General features: G+C 39.1%; 1 long non-coding RNA gene across 3 annotated transcripts in view; it reads right to left on the reverse strand.

Moving 5' to 3' along the window:
• Positions 1 to 20,987: 20,987 nt before the first annotated feature.
• The window catches only part of LOC144899557 (uncharacterized), a 30,400-nt gene continuing 29,328 nt past the window's right edge, over positions 20,988 to 22,059 (reverse strand). For all 3 annotated transcript variants that reach the window (XR_013627769.1, XR_013627770.1, XR_013627772.1), the window contains one exon: positions 20,988 to 21,062. This is a non-coding gene — a long non-coding RNA (uncharacterized LOC144899557). The remainder of the gene's footprint in view (positions 21,063 to 22,059) is intronic.

Here is a 22,059-nt window from a genome sequence, read left to right on the forward strand (position 1 = left end):
GCCCAGTCTCACCCAGACCCGAGCTCCAGTCGCTCCCCAAGTAAATTGAGTTTGAGACCCCTGTTCTACATTGTTCGATTTTTTTTGAAAGGGAATGGTAAATTATCAAAAATGAGCTGCAAAAACATGGCGGGTTACAAGACCGAAGATGAATACAATATAGAATATTTCTAAACTAATAAACCTTTAAAGGGCAGCTTCATGGCCAAAAACCTAGAAATAACAACAATACTGCACATGTACGTACTTTGCCGTGTTATTATTGCCCGTGTCGCCAAAAACAAAAAGAATCCAGGCGGCGAAAAAAAACCATAAATGTTACATAAGAGCTAATGGTGGCGGCATTATGGAAGTGTCGCGCCCCGGCAAGGCGCTGTAATGTATCAGGAGACGTATTACCTCAGGGGAATGCGGCCTCTCGCCATAAATAATGCAAGCCAAATACATCACGGCCATGTGTCTCTTTATCCAACATGTGTAGCTGTCAGCTTTGATGAATGGGAACACGCTAGCGACACTAACACAACACGTTTGGACGGAGAAAGGAAGGAAGCGTCATCATGTGTGTTAGCCCTCAAGGCCGTGCTCCGTGTTCTACAGCATGGAAACCTGGACAAGTTTTGAAAGAAAGAGGGATTGGAGCAAGAATGTGACAGGCAGGAAAGTGTGAAAGGATCAGGTCAATGGAAGAAGGTTGGAAGGAATCAAACGTGAAAGAGGAAGAAAGATGGTGAAAGGAAGTATGACAAAGAAAGAAATCAATCAATTCAATAGGGGAGCAAGGTTGGAGAGAAGATGGCAATGGAAGGAAAGGAGATTAAGCAAAGGAATGAAGAAAGAAAGTTAGCAATCAAGATGGATGGATTAAAGTAAAGTTAGGTTGCACATACGTACAGGAGTGTGTATCCTGTTGCCTGCTGAAGGTATAAAAGTCAAGTTAGGTTGCACATACCGGAGTGTGTATCCTGTTGATGCTTGCTCTGAAGGTATAAAAGTCAAGTTTGGGTGCACATACAGGAGTGTGTATCCTGTGGATGTGTGCTGAAGGTATAAAAGTCAAGTTAGGTTGCACATACAGGAGTGTGTATCCTGTTGATGCTTGCTCTGAAGGTATACGTAAAAGTCAAGTTAAGTTGCACATACAGGAGTGTGTATCCTGTAGATGCGTGCCAGATGCATAATAGTCAAGTTAGGTTGCACATACAGGCATGTGTATCCTGTGGATGTGTGCTGAAGGTATAAAAGTCAAGTTAGGTTGCACATACAGGAGTGTGTATCCTGTTGATGCTTGCTCTGAAGGTATAAAAGTCAAGTTAGGTTGCACATACAGGAGTGTGTATCCTGCTGGTGCTTGCTGAAGGTATAAAAGGCAAGTTTGGGTGCACATACAGGAGTGTGTATCCTGTAGATGCTTGCTAGATGCGTAATAGTCAAGTTAGGTTGAACGTACAGGAGTGTGTATACTGTGGATGCGTGCCAGATGCATAATAGTCAAGTTAGGTTGCACATACAGGCATGTGTATCCTGTGGATGTGTGCTGAAGGTATAAAAGTCAAGTTAGGTTGCACATACAGGAGTGTGTATCCTGTTGATGCTTGCTCTGAAGGTATACGTAAGAGTCAAGTTAGGTTGCACATACAGGCATGTGTATCCTGTGGATGTGTGCTGAAGGTATAAAAGTCAAGTTAGGTTGCACATACAGGAGTGTGTATCCTGTTGATGCTTGCTCTGAAGGTATACGTAAGAGTCAAGTTAGGTTGCACATACAGGCATGTGTATCCTGTGGATGTGTGCTGAAGGTATAAAAGTCAAGTTTGGGTGCACATACAGGAGTGTGTATCCTGTGGATGCGTGCTGGATGGATGATAGTCATGTTAGGTTGCACACACAGGAGTGTGTATCCTGTGGATGTGTGCTGGATGGATGGTAGTCAAGTTAGGTTGCACATACAGGAATGTGTATCCTGTTGATGCTTGCTCAATGTTTAAAAGTCAAGTTAGGTTGCACATAGAGGAGTGTGTATCCTGTGGATGTGTGCCGGATGGATGAAAGTCAAGTTAGGTTGCACATACAGGAGTGTGTATCCTGTTGATGCTTGCTAGATGGATGATAATCAAGTTAGGTTGCACATACAGGAGTGTGTATCCTGTTGATGCTTGCTCTGAAGGTATAAAAGTCAAGTTAGGTTGCACATACCGGAGTGTGTATCCTGTTGATGCTTGCTCTGAAGGTATAAGAGTCAAGTTAGGTTGCACATACTGGAGTGTGTATCCTGTTGATGTTTGCTGAAGGTATAAAAGTCAAGTTTGGGTGCACATACAGGAGTGTGTATCCTGTAGATGCTTGCTAGATGCGTAATGGTCAAGTTAGGTTGAACGTACAGGAGTGTGTATACTGTGGATGCGTGCCAGATGCATAATAGTCAAGTTAGGTTGCACATACAGGCATGTGTATCCTGTGGATGTGTGCTGAAGGTATAAAAGTCAAGTTAGGTTGCACATACAGGAGTGTGTATCCTGTTGATGCTTGCTCTGAAGGTATACGTAAAAGTCAAGTTAGGTTGCACATACAGGAGTGTGTATCCTGTAGATGCTTGCTAGATGTGTAATAGTCAAGTTAGGTTGCACATACAGGCATGTGTATCCTGTGGATGTGTGCTGAAGGTATAAAAGTCAAGTTTGGGTGCACATACAGGAGTGTGTATCCTGTTGATGTTTGCTCTGAAGGTATAAAAGTAAAGTTAGGTTGCACATACAGGAGTGTGTATCCTGTGGATGCGTGCTAGATGCATAGTAGTCAGTTAGGTTGCACATACAGGAGTGTGTATCCTGTGGATGCTTGCTGAATGTATAAAAGTCAAGTTAGGTTGCACATACAGGAGCGTTTATCCTGTTGATGCTTGCTGAAGGTATAAAAGTCAAGTTAGGGTGCACATACAGGAGCGTGTATCCTGTTGATGCTTGCTGAATGTATAAAAGTCAAGTTAGGTTGCACATACAGGAGTGTGTATCCTGTGGATGCCTGCTGGATGGATGATATTCAAGTTAGGGTGCACACACAGGAGTGTGTATCCTGTGGATGCCTGCTGGATGGATGATATTCAAGTTAGGGTGCACACACAGGAGTGCATTTGAAAGTCTAATTCCTGCTCTCTTTTCTCTGACACTCCGATGCGGTGATCCATGGAGACGTGCCGCCATTTTCACCTTCACATCAAAAAGGTACTAATTTGCATATCCATCCCACCTATGGACTTTTACTCGTGTGATGGCGGGATACTTTTTTTAATACTTCAAATAATTTGTGCTCCCTTTTTTTCTTCACTGGCGTCCTTCTCTATCAAGGTAGGTTGTTCATTAGAGAGTGTACAACAGCAGGAAAGCGATGACGTTGAGCTCCTTTTTGGTTTGGAGGCCCCTTCCGTCCACTTAAAAAACACCTAGATGTCTCCTCGTCAATAATTCCCTCAGATTTAAGACCCCTGCGCTAACTTCTTAAACCTGTTCATGTTCGCTTGCCGTGTGATTAGCATCGGCCAAATCACGACCAATAAAGCCCAACAACTTCTTCTCAGGCGTCTTTTTTTGATGTAAAAGTCATGGAATGTTCTTCTTATTCCGAAACCCTCCCCCGGCCCGCTGCCCGTCGAGGCAGTGATGGGCTATGATCAGAGATCCATTAGTCATGTCTGGGAAATGGGCTCTGGGAGCAGAAGGAGTCTTGAATTGATGGCTAACTTTGCTTTTCCACGCATACATTACAGGCTCATTTGCATATCTGTCTGATTGCAGCAAGGGGGGCGTGCATGAGACATCCATACCGACAGCACCGTGGAGTTGAACTCCCTCCAGAGGAGCTTCAACGCCCCGATGTGTTAGCGTCATCCAGCCCGGACCGGGACCGGGAAGCAGCAGGGAAGATTATGTTTGGCTGTCAGGTAAGTAAAGTTGACTTATTTATCCATACACTGGCCCCTCCCCCGTGTATCACTTTGGCCTCTTCTTCTTCTTCTTCTACTTCTTCTGCTACCTCACATGACTTAAAAGTGTCCACGCTCATCACACTCAACGCCAAACACAAAGGATAAAAGGAGGCTATAGATACCATAGCAATGTTGCTGATAGGATATACCTGTATGTTCTATATTATATTTTAATAATAGTAAAAAACACATACAGTATTATTATTATTTATTCTAGACCAAAATCTTCTTCTTCTTAAAGGGACAGTACACTTCTATACTTCTACGTCATTATTTTGTCAAATTCAATTATGTTTCATGAAAATGTGCCATAAAAATATAGTGAAACCAAAGAAATGAAGCAAAGAAATGCCTATAAATATTCTGCAAATTAAAAAGAAAGTAATACTGAATAATTGAAATGGAAATGAATGAATTAAATTGACCATTAATCATTTAATACATAATGTGAAATATAATCAGAAATAATTATATAATTGTTTTATAATAATTGTTATATAATAATTTGTTTTAATGTCATTATTAATGTAATAATATTAAATATTTATAATAGACTTAGTATATAATACGTAACATAATTAATATAATATATAACACATTTCTGGACACATATACAGTATTATTCTTAATTATATTCTTGACCAAAACCTTTTCTTAAAGGGAAAGTACACTTCTATTGTGCCGATGATTATTTTGTCAAATTCAGTTATGTTTCATGAATTTTCCCTGTTCAATGTGCTATAAAAATATAATAAAACCAGCAAAGAAATGCATATAAATATTCTGCAAATTAAATAGAAAGCAATACTTAATAATTGAAATGGAATTGAATGAAATAAATGGACCATTAATCATTTAATATATAATGTGAAATATAATCAGAAATATTTATATAATTGTTTTATAATAATTTGTTTTATGTCATTATATATATAATATAAAAAATATGTATAATAGACTTAGAATATAATATATAATATAATTAATATAATATATATTAATATTTATGATTATTATGATTCAATAGTTAATTAAATACAATTAAATAAACATTAAATAAAAATAGTTAATGACATAAAAATAAATAAAGTAAACATAAAAACACTATATACAAATCTATAATATTATACACATTTTAAAATGAATTAATAATTTAATATTAAATTTGAAATTGTTAATCAACTTTTGTCAAATGTAATTATGTTTCATGAATTTTCTTTCTTTCATGTTCCATAAAAATATAATAAAATCAGCAAAGAAATGCCTATATATATTATGCAAATTAAATAGAAAGCGATACTTAATAATTGACATGGAATTGAATGAATTAAATTGACCATTAATCATTTAATATATAATGTGAAATATTATCAGATATAATTATATAACAGTTGTTACTTTGTTTGAATGTCATTATTAATTTAATACTATTAAATAATACATTAAATATTAACATATGTAATATAATTAAATAATATTCATTCATTCATTTTCTACCGCTTATCCTCACAAGGGTCGCGGGGGGTGCTGGAGCCTATCCCAGCTGTCTTCGGGTGAGAGGCGGGGAATTAAATAATATATATAATGTAATTAATATAAAATAATGCTATTATTATTTAATTATGATTAAATAAATAATTAAATAAACAATAAATAAAACTTTAATTACATGAAAAATGAATTAAATAAATGTAAGAACACTATAAAAAATATATATATTATAAAAAAGTAAAACATTAAACAATTTAAACTTGTTAATCAACTTGCACATAAACCTATGATGATGTACTTGCAAGAACACAATGAATTATGTTTATGAATAAAATGGCCTGCAGGAGTTTGGATCCCAACCCGCATTTTGGGAACCCCTCACTCACAGGAGGAAAAAAAAAAAAAAGAAAAAGAGTGCGACCCAGCTGCCGAGAGAACATCTCATATTAAACGTGTGACACAGAAATGGTGTGAATGGAACAAAGCGATCCATATTACACTTTCATTTCCCTTCATTTTTATACGCCGCCGCCACCGCCGGCAGCTGAGCGGCCCTCGCTAATAATCCAACATGCCGCAGCGTAAACTTCCATGTTCTCATCTGGGCTTTTCAGCTCTGTCAAATATTCTCTCAATTGTTTGCGTGCGAGCAGCAGGTGTGCAATAGCACGTTTTACTTTGCAAAGTGCTTGTGGATGGGAGAACAGGCAGTCGAGGAGAACACGCAATGAACACAAAATAGCTTTGGTTGGCCTTTTATGGGAGCGGGGAACCCAACTTCCTTTGTCTGCTAAACCTTTTACTCCACTATCTGTATATGACTTCATATTTTGTTTCTTATACTGAAGTTAACAAACTTTTCATTCATTCATCGCCAGCCAATCACAGGGCACATATAGACAAACAACCATTCACACTCACATTCATACCTATGGACAATTTGGAGTCGCTAATTAACCTAGCATGTTTTTGGAATGTGGGAGGAAACATTCCTTAACATTCATTAAACTTTCAGACCGTTATAGTGTAGTAAATACATCTGCATCTTATACTTTTGATGATGTGTGTCTTTATTTGAGGAGCCCAGAGAGGGGCTAACGTCATTGCAGCACCCCAATGAATGCGCTGCTCAGATGCAATACAGTATGGGAAAATTTGAGTTGTTTTTTTATATTCATATTGGTACATGTTTGTATATTTGAGTGTGAAGTTGCTGTATGATGACTTTAGTGACTGTTATATTGTTATATACAATATTTTATACACTATACTGTTATATACAATCACAGGGCACATATAGACAAACAACCATTCACACTCACATTCATACCTATGGACAATTTGGAGTCACTAATTAACCTTGCATGTTTTTGGAATGTGGGAGGAAACATTCCTTAACATTCATTAAACTTTCAGACCGTTTTAGTGTAGTAAATACATCTGCATCTTATACTTTTGATGATGTGTGTCTTTATTTGAGGAGCCCAGAGAGGGGCTAACGTCATTGCAGCACCCCAATGAATGCGTTGCTTAGATGCAATACAGTATGGGAAAACTTGATTTTTTTTTTTTAATTTTCATATTGGTACATGTCTGTATATTCAAATGTGAAGTTGCTGTATGATGACTTTAGTGACTGTTATATTGTTAAATACAATATTTGTATACACTATACTGTTATATACAATCACAGGGCACATATAGACAAACAACCATTCACACTCACATTCATACCTATGGACAATTTGGAGTCGCCAATTAACCTAGCATGTTTTTTGAATATGGGAGGAAACCCACATGCCCAAGGGTGGAATCGAACTCGGGTCACCCAGCTGTGAGGTCTGCACGCTAACCACTCGAATGCAGTGCAGCCCATTATTATTATTAGATTTATGCAAATTTGACATATAATATTCTACACTGGTGACTAGTGTCAATCATGTTATTGTAAGGATCGGTGAGACACACAAGCACCAGACTTTTGGTTGTCGGAAATATTTCACAACAGGCACATTAATAAAAACACAGGCTACTGTTGCAGCTGTAATCCATTTTCTGTGATAATACGAGTGTAAAGGTGACGATAGGGGTGTTATTTCATGTCTAGAGGGCTCTAATAATTAAAAATACAACATTTTATAATTTTCATTCATTCATTTTCTACCACTTTTCCTCACGAGGGTCGAGGGGGTGCTGGAGCCTATCCCAGCTGTTTTCGGGCAAGAGGCAGGGTACACCATGGGCTGGTGGCCAGCCAATCACAGGGCACATATAGACAAACAACCATTCACACTCACATTCAGAGGGCTCTAATAATTAAAAATGTTATTTTTTAGAATTAAAAAAAGATTAAAATTCATTTTACACGGTCAGATCTGGAGTAAATTTACACCCTGAGAGTTTTTTTTCATATTTATAGAGAAAAGCTGCCTGCATCTCAAGCTTTTTGTTATTATAAAAATAATATTGAAATGTATTCAGCTTTTCTAAATACATATTTTAGCCTTATATATTTCAACTTTATGCTATTTTTTTGTCTTTGTTATGCCATTATTGTCTTTAGTCACTGCTTTTTTTCTTGAAACGCATATACTTTACTATACTTTTTAATACTTTTGTACAATAGGATGCATTTCTGTACATTACAGCATAATATTCATTACCAGAGTGATCTTTTGAACTTTTTCCAGTAACAAAAAAAACATAGAGCTTAAACTCAAAAGCCATGACAGTTACATGAAAAGTGTATATTTTTATGATACTGATTACGTTTATGAAATTATGAACTACATGACCCAATGTAAAGAGTATAACATGGCCGCGGGCGGACAGGGAAAGTGAAACAAGCCATTATTCACTCAGAGCGTCGCTAATGACACGCAATGCAATTAGCAGATAGCGGAATGAATTCATTGGGATTCACCGTGACACCGCTTGCAGCTCCTGAAGCGCCTTGTTTATTCCGCTGTTTATTTCTTTATTTATTCATAATCTGCGGCGTTTGGCAAGTCCAGAGTGCATTCCACTTGTTTTGACATTCAATTACGGCTCTTGTCGCAATTAATCGCCGGAAAATGTCAAAGATTTTGATTAGAAAATTGCGAATGCATGCCCTACGCCTCTCGTGTGATGGACTTGTTAGCAGCTATGGGTAGCATGTGAGCTGACATTCATTAACTTGCTATCTTATGGTTCAGGAACATCACTTGAACATGAGGAGTAAACCATATCATATCTTCAATTTTGTCATTTAAAGTTTGTTAACGGCGGCACGGCAGACAAGTGGTTAGCGTGCAGACCTCACAGCTAGACCAGGGTTCAATTCCACCCTCGGCCATCTCTGTGTGGAGTTTGCATGTTCTCCCCGTGCATGCGTGGGTTTTCTCCGGGTACTCCTGTTTCCTCCCACATTCCAAACATGTACCAATATGAACATAAAAAAAAAAGTTTTCCCATACTTAAAAGTTTTCCCATACTGTATTGCATCTAAGCAACACATTCATTGGGGTGCTGCAATGACGTTAGCCCCTCTCTGGGCTCCTCAAATAAAGACACACATGATCAAAAGTATAAGATGCAGATGTATTTACTACTCTAAAACGGTCTGAAAGTTTCATGAATGTTAAGGAATGTTTCCTCCCACATTCCAAAAACATGCTAGGTTAATTAGCGACTCCAAATTGTCCATAGGTATGAATGTGAATGTGAATGGTTGTTTGTCTATATGTGCCCTGTGATTGTATATAACAGTATAGTGTATAAAAAGATTGTATATAACAATATAACAGTCACTAAAGTCATCATACAGCAACTTCACACTCAAATATACAAACATGTACCAATATGAGTATTTTAAAAAAAACCTTAAAAGTTTTCCCATAGTGTATTGCACTGAGCAACGCATTCATTTGAGTGCTGCGATGACGTTAGCCCCTCTCTAAAACAGTCTGAAAGTTAAATGAATGTTTCCTCCCACATTCCAAAAACATGCTAGGTTAATTGGCGACTCCAAATTGTCCATAGGTATGAATGTGAGTGGTAGAGAATGAATGAATAATAATAGTAATTACTTATTGATGAAGATATTTTTGAACTGTGATTTGAAATGCAAAGCGGCGAGGGATTACCGTATGACAAAAAAACAGTAAATGTCATCTTAGTTGGAGCGACGCATTTAAGTCCAAATGAAAAACGGCAACAATTATATGGTGGCTTGATATTTGACTTGGCAGCAGGATGGCTAGCTAATGGCGGCCGCGGTGGAGTGATGCTCTCATGAAGCCTTTTTTTCCCCGTGCGTGTGTGACCGCTTCTGTTGACCTAATTCAATTTTCTTTTCAATTACCTGTAGTATATTAGCATTAGGGCAGCCGCTCGTGTGGCATAAATCAGCCCGGCGAGGCCCCCGTGGCGACATCGCAGCAACCCCCCCCCTACCACCAACCCCTGCCGGGTGATGTAGCGCCACGTCCCCCGTCTGTCTCGCTTAAACCTATTTTGGATTTTTTTTTTAAATTAAAAAACGAGGCACATTTCAGCAGGCAGACTGCGCCGCCGGGCCCCTTCAAAGGAACATTATGTATAATTACGAGCACTCAAGCTCTCACCAGAATGATAGCCCGGCTGAGAACAAAGCCCACAGAGTTTTTGGAGGATATAGATTATTATTCTGGGATGTAATTAAAAGGCTGAGGCAAGTGTCCTTTTGTTTTGAATCCCATCGCCTGAGAGCTTGTGACAGGTCCAGTCAAGCGACTATTGCTTCTTGATCGACTGGACCGTGTCACCTCGGCGTCCCTGTGAGGTGAGAACATAGATGAATTCACCGGGGGAAGAATTTAGAGTCAAGTAGGCCTGAAAAAAAAAAAAAAACACACCCTTTAATCAATATTAAGAGCGGTGAACTTCATGTGAGAGGAGACCGACGACCCGTCATCAAAGGTTCCCGGCGTTTATTTTAACTGACAGGTCCAGCGGAGCTTAACGACGGATGGCAGATGTAAGCACGCTAGCGGTATGGCTCACTAGTGCCCCCTGAGGTGCCAAGCGGTCTTGCGTGTTCAGATGCTATGCAATAACGTCAATGGTGTGGTCAATGTTCTTTGTTTTTTTCCATTTCCAAAAGGGAATTGCACTTTTTTTTGCCCATTATTCACAATCCTTATGGGAAACATGAACATATATTTCTTTCCATTTTTTGTGCATTATAACACAAGAAAACAAGTTAATTTGAGCTGTCATTGGGATACACCTATTTGCAACAACATTGCTGATGCTAACCTGTAAATCATCTTCACGCAGGCCTCACAGCTAGAAGACCCGAGTTCGATTTCACCCTCGGGTTTTCTCCGGGGATTCCGGTTTCCTCCCACATTCCAAAAACATGCTAGGTTAATTGGCGACTCCAAATTGTCCATAGGTATGAATGTGAGTGTGAATGGTTGTTTGTCTATATGTGCCCTGCGATTGGCTGGCGACCAGTCCAGGGTGTACCCCGCCTCTTGCCCCAAGACAGCTGGGATAGGCTCCAGCACCCCTGCGACCCTCGTGAGCATAAGCGGTAGAAAATGAATGAATGAATGAATATTGTTGTTGCCGCTGGGCTACCCAGCATGCCTTGCGGGCACTTGTGATCAACATCTTTAGTTACATATTATGTTTAGCACTTTGTTTAGCCCACGTAGAATAAAGTACAACACATTGCCTCCATCAGCTTTGGTCCCATCTCGCCACCAACAAGCTTGATTTCCTGCTTGCCAGATTCCAATTAAATAAACGTTAAATAGTGTAAAAAGTAATACGTTAACACTGGAGGAGACGTGGCAGTTTAACGCGGGTAAAGAGGGAAGCGTTAAATATAATGAGCTCTGTGCTTAAATCCCATTGACGGTAATGGCTTGTGTTTGCCGCTGTTGTTAATGCACAAACAAACAGTAAGGGACAGCGTATGAATATTATATTTAGGTGCTAAGTGAGTGTGAAGAAGAAAATGTTTTATGAATTATTTACGGTATTTCAGATATTAATTTGGAGTCAACAGACAAAAATTTAATAAAAAAAAATCTGAAATAACAGTAAATTAAATCCATTAAATAAATTAACAATAAAACATTTGGAAAATTCAGTAAAAAAAATGGAATTAGAATTAGAATTAGAAAGCACATTCATCAGGTTAATTGTGGCAACTCAGGTTAATTAACTAGCCAATGGCTAGCAGATAGTGCTTGAAAAAATAAATGTCTAATATTTGTCACAATTTGAACTGCACTTTTTGGGGAATTTTGCCCATCATTCGCAATCCTTATGTGAAACATGAACACATATTTCTTTCCACTTTCTGTGCATTATAACACCTGAAAACGAGTTAATATGAGCTAGCTTACAATGCTATCATTGGGATACACCTATTTTGACTATGAAGCCCTCTAAAAAAACATTGCATGGTTTTAATATCCATGCTGTGATCATGCATTATCACTTACACTGATGATAACATGTAATAGTTGCAGTATCTTGTTGTATTTTGATGATTTAAAACACTACCTAAACGTATTTCTTAGGGCGCATTGATACGAGTGGATATGTACCTCTCAATTTCGCTACAAAGATTCAACAAGATGCTCGTTGTCCATTAGCATTTTTTTTTATCCGAGGACCTGAAAACACGTCTTGTGCTGGAAGATACAGCCATCCCAAGGAGAGCGGATATCGTCGCCGTTGTTGTTGATGGAACTAGCATAAGTATGTGTAACAATGCACAAAAAAAATAAGTTTCAGTCGGGTTTTCATTCAGTCATTCATTTTCTAATGCTTGTCCTCGCGATGTCACAGATGCTGGAGCCTATCCCAGCTGTCTTCAGGCGAGAGGCGGGGTACACCCCTGGACTGGTCGCCAGCCAATCATAGACAAACAACCATTCACACTCACATTCATACCTATGGACAATTTGGAGTCGCCAATTAACCTAGCATGTTTTTTCATCACAAACAAAAAGTTTGTTTCTACCTTTTTTCCGTTCTTTAGTCATCAGTAGTGGAACATCTAGAAGTTTTGGGAAAATATCAGTTCCCGACTAAAAAAGAAACATTCATTCATTCATTTTCTACCGCTTTTCCTCACGAGGGTCGCGGGGGGTGCTGGAGCCTATCCCAGCTGTCTTCAGGCGAGAGGCTGGGTACACCCTGGACTGGTTGCCAGCCAATCACACGGCACATATAGACAAACAACCATTCACACTCACATTCATATCTATGGACAATTTGGAGTCGCCAATTAACCTAGCATGTTTTTGGAATGTGGGAGGAAACCGGAGTACCCGGAGAAAACACACGCATGCACGGGGCGAACATGCAAACTCCACACAAAGATGGCCCGAAGGGTGGGATTGAACCCCGGTCTCCTAGCTGTGTGCTCTGCGCGCTAACCACTGGACCGCCGTGCAGCCGTGAATTATCATCATTAACAGTTATTATTAACAGGTATTGGTTAGCATCAAGAACATACCAGTTACCGGTGAGAAAAGTTCACCAAACTCCCGATCTCATTCCGCATTGCATGACATTACATAACATGTTACAATACATATAAAAGTACAACACTTATTTACATTTCTATTGTGGACTTGTTTTTGGTCAATTGTCGTCAGTACTACAAGTGTATCACTTCCCTTTGTTGTAATAAATAGTTTAATTACATGATGACTGCCCCCCCCCTTTTATGATTAATTACATTGTGCATGATGCATTACTTTGTCATGTCAGGCCGTGCTGCCCGCAAAATAATTCCAAACATGCTAGCCCACAATAAAACACTAATCACTGCAGCACAGAGTTGCCATAATGAGAAGCACGGACACAATAGTGACAACTCGCCTGGTGTACACAACCCACAACAGCATTTGCTCTGCAGCACAGGGAGTTGGAGGAGGCGGTTGGCGGGGGGGGGGACTAGTCCTCCAGGAGGCCTTGAGGGGGGATTGCTTATTAAATAAAGGAGACCTGAGATAAAGATGTCAGCGGTAATGACCTTTCCTAGCGCTGCTTTAATAGTGTTTGTTTGCAGGAGGGGAGCGCTTAAAGTGTCGACTTGCACTAGGGAGAAGGGGGTGGGGGTGAGGGTAGGGTGGGGGTATTACCAAGGCCATTTTTCCATCCTAGTAAAAATTCAAGACTTGCAGTTCAGTTCCACTCCAGTCCTATAGGTGGCAAAGAGTGCTTTATAGCGGTAGCAAGTGGAGAACATTAACACAGGAGCTGCTGTCGGCCACAACTCATGCTAGTCACTTAGCCGTGCCACATTGCTAACACAGTCAGCTCTAGAAATCCGTGTTGTCCAGTTTTCAAATCAAATCAACTTTATTTGTATAGCACTTTTCCTGCAAAGACATGCAACACAAAGTGCTTTACAGAATTAAAACAATTTCCACAATTAAAAGGAAAAAACAAAGGAACAAAAGAAAGCCCCTCCTTCCCACCCTCCATACTAGACCCACACACACACACACACACACACACACACACACACACACACACACAATAGGGAGACATGGCATGGCACTGAGGAACAAGGAAACGCCACCTTTGGGGCCGTCCACACTGGGAGGAGCTGCAGGCCGTGCCATCGGAGGACCAGCACCCGGGCCCCCCGACTCCGACAGACGGGCGGACCCCCACATTAAAGGGAGGAACCCCCAGCCGGCCGGGTCGAAGGGACCCAGGGATAGCACCCCCTCAGCAGACCCGACAGAGCCCCCAGTGTGGAGGACCCCCCTGAGGAAACACTGGAGTTAAAAGCTGAAGACTAAGAGCATAAAATACACTGCAAAAATGCCCCGTCAATTTTAAGGCTAAATATTGTAGATATAAGCATGCTTGTGCTTAAAACAAGCAAATTTGGCTGCCAGTGCAGTAAGTGAATGTCTTAAAACAAGTCAGTCTGTCCGACTGTCAGTATAGCACATAAAATCTTGAAATGAGATCACAAAGACTAATTTCCAGCAATCTAGTTAAGCTTGGTTAATGCAAAAGAAGCTTATTATCACTCAAAACTAGGGTATTTTTTTAGCATCAAATGACTTAAAACAAGATTTATGAAATTCTTGTTTTTAGGTTGCTAAATAAGACCACATGCTCTTAAAATAAGGAAACATGACAATGCTCTCAGAAAAAAAACATGCTTTTATTGACAAGGACCAAGGTAAAGATTGTCTTCAGAGGGGTCTAAACCCAGCCCAAAACCCTAAACGTGCATTTCATAACAAATTTAGAAGTGAGTTTCAATCAAAATGACTAAAACCAAACAACAAATTGTACCGTGACATTTTGGCAAATCAAACATGAATCAACCATTTTTGGTCACACTGGTCACAAACCTGTGCATTTTTGGCTTACTCTACTTTTTGTTGAATTCTTCCCATTCAGCTATTGCCTTCTTGTAGGAATGAGTAAGGTCACGCTCGTGAATACTGTCCTTCAGTACCTCAGTCTGGACCTTCAGTACATAACACGTGTAGAGACAACTTTACCAATTTACCTGTGTCATCACTATCCTGGTCTGTGGGCGTGTCCTCTAGGGGATCAGTGTTCTCAGTTGATGCACACTGATCTAAAATAAAATATGTGTACATATTTATAAGTGTAATTTATTTACAAAACATCAAGGTGTGGATGAATCAACATTCATACAGGTGTCCATGTGTTTAATGATAGATTGATATCACCACAGTATTAAGAAATTTGCAAATTGTCAAGAAAAAATGCTATTCATGTGCATTTCTAGCACTACTCGTGAAATCACGCATTTTATCCAAATTTTCCAATTCATATTTTGTCTGTGATACACCTCATTCATTAATTCACAGTAAATCCATACCTCTGGATGTAATGTTTCCCAAATGCACTTTCGTCTGAGGAAGTTCTCTGGCCCAGGTAGAAGGTCCCTCAGGTCTTCTCGTGTTGATGAGGGTAGTACCTCATTGGTAATATTTGCAGCTGTAACATGTGAGAAGAGATCATTTACCAAAAGCATATTTCTAACACCATTACTATGTTGCCCTTGTACATTAAAGTTACATCAATGCTAATGATTTTACATGAGTCTTGCTTGGTAAGCGCAGTAACAGACTACAATTGTTTGAAAAGAGCCCAGACTGAGTTATTATTAACATCAGTCTATGTGTGTCTAAAAATATGCGCTGAGGGTAGGCTCTTACAAGGTAAATGTCATGTAAATTATAAAGACACCATTGCTGAGACTCGCAACCAAGTGGCTAATGTTAACCTTCCTTACCATATCAAATCCCCTTCGCGCCATGCGACTTGAGGCAGTCCTTAATGTTAGCTAGGTTTTAACAGATAAAATTACTGAACACCAAAGGAAAACGCATGATATTAATGTCAGTTGACCTGGTATAAGCTACAGACAGTTTATTTACATGAGACTAATTAGCTACATTCGTTGTACACACCCCATCAGCGAGGCAGCTAGCTAGCAAAACGGGTTTTGCAGTTAGCAAGCTATCTTAACAAAGTTAAATCAGCTAACAGTTCATTAAGTTATTCTGTCAACTTGTTATATTTGGAGCACCCTCCATACATCCCCTATGCCTTTCTAATTTGACTGGCAATTCTCTTGGTTAGCTGATGTTTAACTACATTGAATTTCTACCTTACCTTGCTCGGTCGCTGCCCCACCTTGGCTCTCTGGTGAACTGATGCCATAAGGTCGGCTAGCCACAACTGCTAATTTGGGCGTGTGGCTCGTGATGCATTTGGATGTCCTCGTGAAGTAGGAAATTCACACTTTAACAGCTGAAATTTTGACATTAAAAGCCAGAGAATTTGTAAATACAAGTGGTAAACTCGGGAAAGGTCCATGGTGAGGCGTTATGATGTATAGCAGGTCAACATATGTGAACAACTTAAGAAAATTGTATTATTTTTTTTTTGGCCAATATTTTAAAATTATATACAAAAAAAATTGTATATAGACATCTCTTCCTTAAAGAGACCAGATAATAGTATGTGTGATAATAATTAAAAGAGATGAAAACAATTTAAGCCTCTGTTTTTGCCTGAATGTACCTGCTGGGGAAATGTTAACCACAGCTGATGCTTGAAATTAGATGTTTTTTTCTTGAGTTACTAGTACTTAAAATAAGACTTTAGTGGATGTTTACAGACGTGCCTTGTATCTGGTCAAAAATTACTCTAACAAAGACAAAAATGCTTATCAAGACAAGGCAAGTGACATTTACTTGAGTTTAGTCAAATGATCTTCCTTACAAAGCACTAGATAATCCATTTATACTTAAAACAAGTTCAATATGTAAATATAAGATTATTACACTTGGTCAGATCTGCAGTTTTTGCAGTGCAGGACTAAAAAGATAAAAACATAACACTGGAGTTAAAAGCTGAAGACTAAGAGCATAAAATAGGACTAAAAAGATAAAAACATAACACTGGAGTTAAAAGCGAAAGACTAAGAGCATAAAATAGGACTAAAAAGATAAAAACATAACACTGGAGTTAAAAGCGAAAGACTAAGAGCATAAAATAGGACTAAAAAGATAAAAACATAACACTGGAGTTAAAAGCTGAAGACTAAGAGCATAAAATAGGACTAAAAAGATAAAAACATAAGAAAAGTTTAAAAATATTAGTTAAAAGCCTGATTTAAAAGGTGCATCTTTTTTTTTTTTAAATATCAACAGTTTTATTCTCATTCACCACACCAACATAGAAATATTGCCATTCCAAGCATGAATTAGGGGGGGACATTTTATGCAAGGCTACCCTGGTTGGGACGTACCATTCGCCGCATTGGGATTCATTTGCTTTGAATGAATAACTGTTGTGATATTTTGGGGGATTTAAAAAAAAAAAAAACGCTTTTATGTTAGATAAATATGTAACATAAAAGGACAAAAAAAACATCACCTGGAGACACAATTAGTGAGCTTAAGATCAAAAATAAGAGAATTTGCATAATTGTTGAATGAATGCACGGGAGCGGGAGCACTCAGACAGTTTAAATGATTCAACTTGTGCTTGTTTTCACTAATTGGTGTTGAGCTGGAGACGAATGCATCCTTTTTAAGTTTGGTTAACAATGGCTAGCTTCATTTTAGGGAGGGTGGACATATTTTCATTATCAAATAGCAGGGCACCGAAATATGCAATGAGATGGAAAATATAACAAAACATTATATATAGTTTTTTTGTCAAAATTCATTCATTTATTCATTCATTCATTTTCTACCGCTTATCCTCACGAGGGTCGCGGGGGTGCTGGAGCCTATCCCAGCTGTCTTCGGGCGTGAGGCGGGGTACACCCTGGACTGGTCGCCAGCCAATCACAGGGCACATATAGACAAACGACCATTCACACTCACATTCATACCTATGGTCAATTTGGAGTCGCCAATTAACCTAGCATGTTTTTGGAATGTGGGAGGAAACATTCCTTAACATTCATTAAACTTTCAGACCGTTTTAGTGTAGTAAATACATCTGCATCTTATACTTTTGATGGTGTGTGTCTTTATTTGAGGAGCCCAGAGAGGGGCTAACGTCATTGCAGCACCCCAATGAATGCGTTGCTTAGATGCAATACAGTATGGGAAAACTTGAGTTGTTTTTTTTTTATATTCATATTACACATGTTTGTACATGTTTGTATATTAGAGTGTGAAGTTGCTGTATGATGACTTTAGTGACTGTTATATTGTTATATACAATATTTTTATACACTACATATACTGTTATATACAATCACAGGGCACATATAGACAAACAACCATTCACACTCACATTCATACCTATGGACAATTTGGAGTCGCTAATTAACTTAGCATGTTTTTGGAATGTGGGAGGAAACCGGAGTACAATAATTCTAATCTAAATCCTATTGTTCTGTGTGCTGTTGTGGAGTTGAATAATCTATCTTTCCAGATGAAATGTCTGTTCTTGGTCTTGAATTTTATGAAATAAATTTCTAAATTAAGTCTAGTGCGACTTATGGTTTTTTTTTTCATCTTCATGAAATATTTTTGGACTGATGCGACTGAAAATACACTTTTTATCACGTTTAATTAGTTCAAAACGTCCAAATTCTAATTATAAATGGATTTTTTTGTTTTTTGTAGCATAGAAAACCTGTTTGCAACCTTTCGAAATTTTATTTAATTTTATTTTTAATTTAATAATATAATCATTTTTAATAATTTAATAATTAATAATATTTAATATTTTAATTTAATATTTTTTTACATTACTAAAGCCCTCTAGACATGAAATAAAACCCCTATAGTGACTTTTACACTCTATTACCCAATATAGTAGACATAATAAGTGAAAAATTAAGACATAAATATTGTGTTGTGTTGGTGTGTGTTGTTGTAAATGTGTTTGGGTGCTGGGGAGCTGAGTGGGGGTTGGACAGGAAGTAACATTGGTCGTTCAGAGTTGTGTTTTAGCTTGGCGGGTGATTGTGTTTCGAGCCTGCGTTCTGGCGATCTGGTGCTAGTGTGTCTCACCTAACATTTCAGTAACCGGTGTAAAATACTACATATCGTGTAGTTCATACAGCTAATTTATGCTTGAAAATGTCAGATACTGATTGGCAACTGTAGTTTAAATCAAGCTGATTAAGACAAACAAACACAAGGATTCACAATACACTTTCCTCTTTCATGAAGTACAGGATGGATCGGGTCGTTAAAAGTGATGACGTCATCGCCCTGGAAGTAAGTTCTAAAGTGGAACATGTGCACTTTGTTGGCGACAGGATTTACGATTAATGGTACAGCAAAGCGGGAATCAATTGCAATTAGGTGCTTGTAATACAGTGCGGCTGATAAGCATCCCCGCCATCGATCAACACTCCAACGCTACAGTGTAGCCAACCTGAGGCGCTCCTCCAGATCTAATTGAGCCTGCGGGGCTTTTGGGGTTCCAGCTCGTTGTTTTGATGCAATGTGTGTGTGATATTGCTTAGCTGCGGCGTGAAAGACTGACCCAAGATTTTTAGGATGAAGGGATGTGCAACAGTACATAATAGATGTCATATATCATATACAACAAGATAACATTAAGGGGGGGGGCAAGGGGCCACAAACGTTAGCAACAACATCGACATTATGCTATAGGTTAGCGAGGAAAAAAAAAAGATCAAACTTACATCTCCCACGTCTGTAGCTGACTGACAGATAGTTGGCAGCCTGCTGTTTTACAACGCCATCTTCCAGGAAGCAGTGGGCGACTTTTTGTCTTTTAGTCTTGAAATAAAGATAAAAATACAGTGGAACCTTGGTTAGCGTCTTTTATTCATTCCCAAAGCTCAGATTTTAACCAAAGCAGATGCTGACTGAATAAGAAATAACTTTAATCCAGTTAATCTGTTCCAGAAAGCCCAAAATTTGAATACAAAACATTTGTTTATATCTTTAAAATTAGACAGAAAAGGGGGCTACACGGCTCACAGCTAGGAAACCCGAGTTCAATCCCACCCTCGGCCATCTCTGTGTGGAGTTTACATGTTCTCTCCGTGCACGCGTGGGTTTTCCTCCCACATTCCAAAAACATGCTAGGTTAATTGGCGACTCCAAATATGAATGTGAGTGTGAATGGTTGTTTGTCTATATGTGCCCAGTGATTGGCTGGCGACCAGTCCAGGGTGTAATCCGCCTCTCGCCCGAAGACAGCTGGGATAGGCTCCAGCGCCCCCCGCGACCCTCGTGAGGAAAAGCGGTAGAAAATGACTGAATGAATGAATGTTTCTTTTTTAGTCGGGAACTGATATTTTCCCAAAACTTCCAGATGTTCTACTACTGATTACTAAAGAACGGAAAAAAGGTAGAAACAAACTTTTTGTTTGTGATGAAAGAAGGGGGACGAGTGGTTAGCACGCAGGCCTCACAGCTAGGAGACCCAAGTTCAATTCCACCCTCGCCATCTCTGTGTGGAGTTTGCATGTTCTCCTTGTGCATGCGTGGGTTTTCTCCGGGTACTCCGGTTTCCTCCCACATTCCAAAAACATGCTAGGTTAATTGGCGACTCCAAATTGTCCATAGGTATGAATGTGAGTGTGAATGGTTGTTTGTCTATATGTGCCCTGTGATTGGCTGGCGACCAGTCCAGGTTGTACCCCGCCTCTTACCCGAATACAGCTGGGATAGGCTCCAGCACCCCCGCGACCCTCGTGAGGAAAAGCAGTAGAAAATGAATGACTGAAGAATGAAGGTTACTTTGACCTTCATTGAAGACGTGATCGTTCCCAAAAACACAATCTGGCAGCAAGATGTATTAAAAGGCACCTATGATGCTAACTTTAACCGACAATTGTTAAAGTTATTGTATAAAGTGCCAAGCTAACGACCTAGGAAGTTAATCGAGTGCACTTCTGGTTGTGTTAACATCATAGCAACAAACTATCCGGTGTTGCATGACGACCGGCGCTGCGTGAATGGAAGTGTGAAGTCGACTGTGTGTGTGTGTGTGTGTGTGTGTATCACCTTGGACTGCGCAGCTTGTGAGAGTGCAGACCTTGACCTTGACTTGCTTGGACTCGGGCCGGTCCAGATGCTGCCTGCAAGGTGTCGATTTATGGATGTCACATTATTTACAGCTTTACTTGTTAAAAAAAAAGAAAAAAAAAGATGTGAGCGCTCAATAATGTGAGGGTGGGAGATAAGGCAGTGGATTCTAACACATTGTGTAATACTATAATAAACAAATAACAAGCAGCTGTTTAAATGAAATGCATGTGCAGTCATGACTCTGCTTCTATTGGTTCATTCCCGTGTTTAACATGTTGACATGCTGCTAATTACCTCACCCAAGCATGAACAACCTCCACAGATTATAACAGACGCCATATCCCGATGTCTGCTATTTCATGTGTTCCCCCTCATGCTGGCAAATAAAGAGCAGTTGAAAAGATTTAATCTGGGAATCATTGTCACCCCCTTCCCTCCTCATCCCCCCAAGCCTACAAAGCTCTTAATAGTAGCAAGGTGCAGCACGCATACTGAAAAGCAGCTGGCTTAAAGACGAGCTTCTGTGGGGCGAAACGCAACTTGAGTGATTTAAAGCTCATAGATGTTATCATGTGGTGCGTCGGTTACAAAAACAAATAACCACCGGGGTTGCTAATTAGCAACGGGTCAAAATGTTGCCTTCTTTAACTGCTGTGGCTGTATTTTTAAAAAAAGTATTATTAACCCCTCAAAATGGCAGCATTTGAAATGTCATGAGTCGTCAACATCCAGTAACTTTATCTACCTCTGCATGTGCTTTAAAATGTTGCTATTAGTACTATCCATGCTGGCCTTACTGATACTACAACCAGAGCTCAGTAAAATAAAAATACTGTCAATAAAATAAATCAATAATAAAATTTAAAAAATAACTATAATTATGACAATAATTATTATATTATTATAATTAATTATTATATTATTATAATTATATAATAATTAATTACAATTATATTAATTAAGCCAATAATTGTTGGCTGGCGACCAGTCCAGGGTGTACCCCGCCTCTCGCCCAAAGACAGCTGGGATAGGCTCCAGCACCCCTGT

This window comes from Doryrhamphus excisus, linkage group LG7 (genome assembly GCF_037039965.1).
Source record: "Doryrhamphus excisus strain RoL-2023G ecotype Guam linkage group LG7, RoL_Dexc_Guam_v1.1, whole genome shotgun sequence".
In the NCBI taxonomy this organism is placed as follows: domain Eukaryota; kingdom Metazoa; phylum Chordata; class Actinopteri; order Syngnathiformes; family Syngnathidae; genus Doryrhamphus; species Doryrhamphus excisus.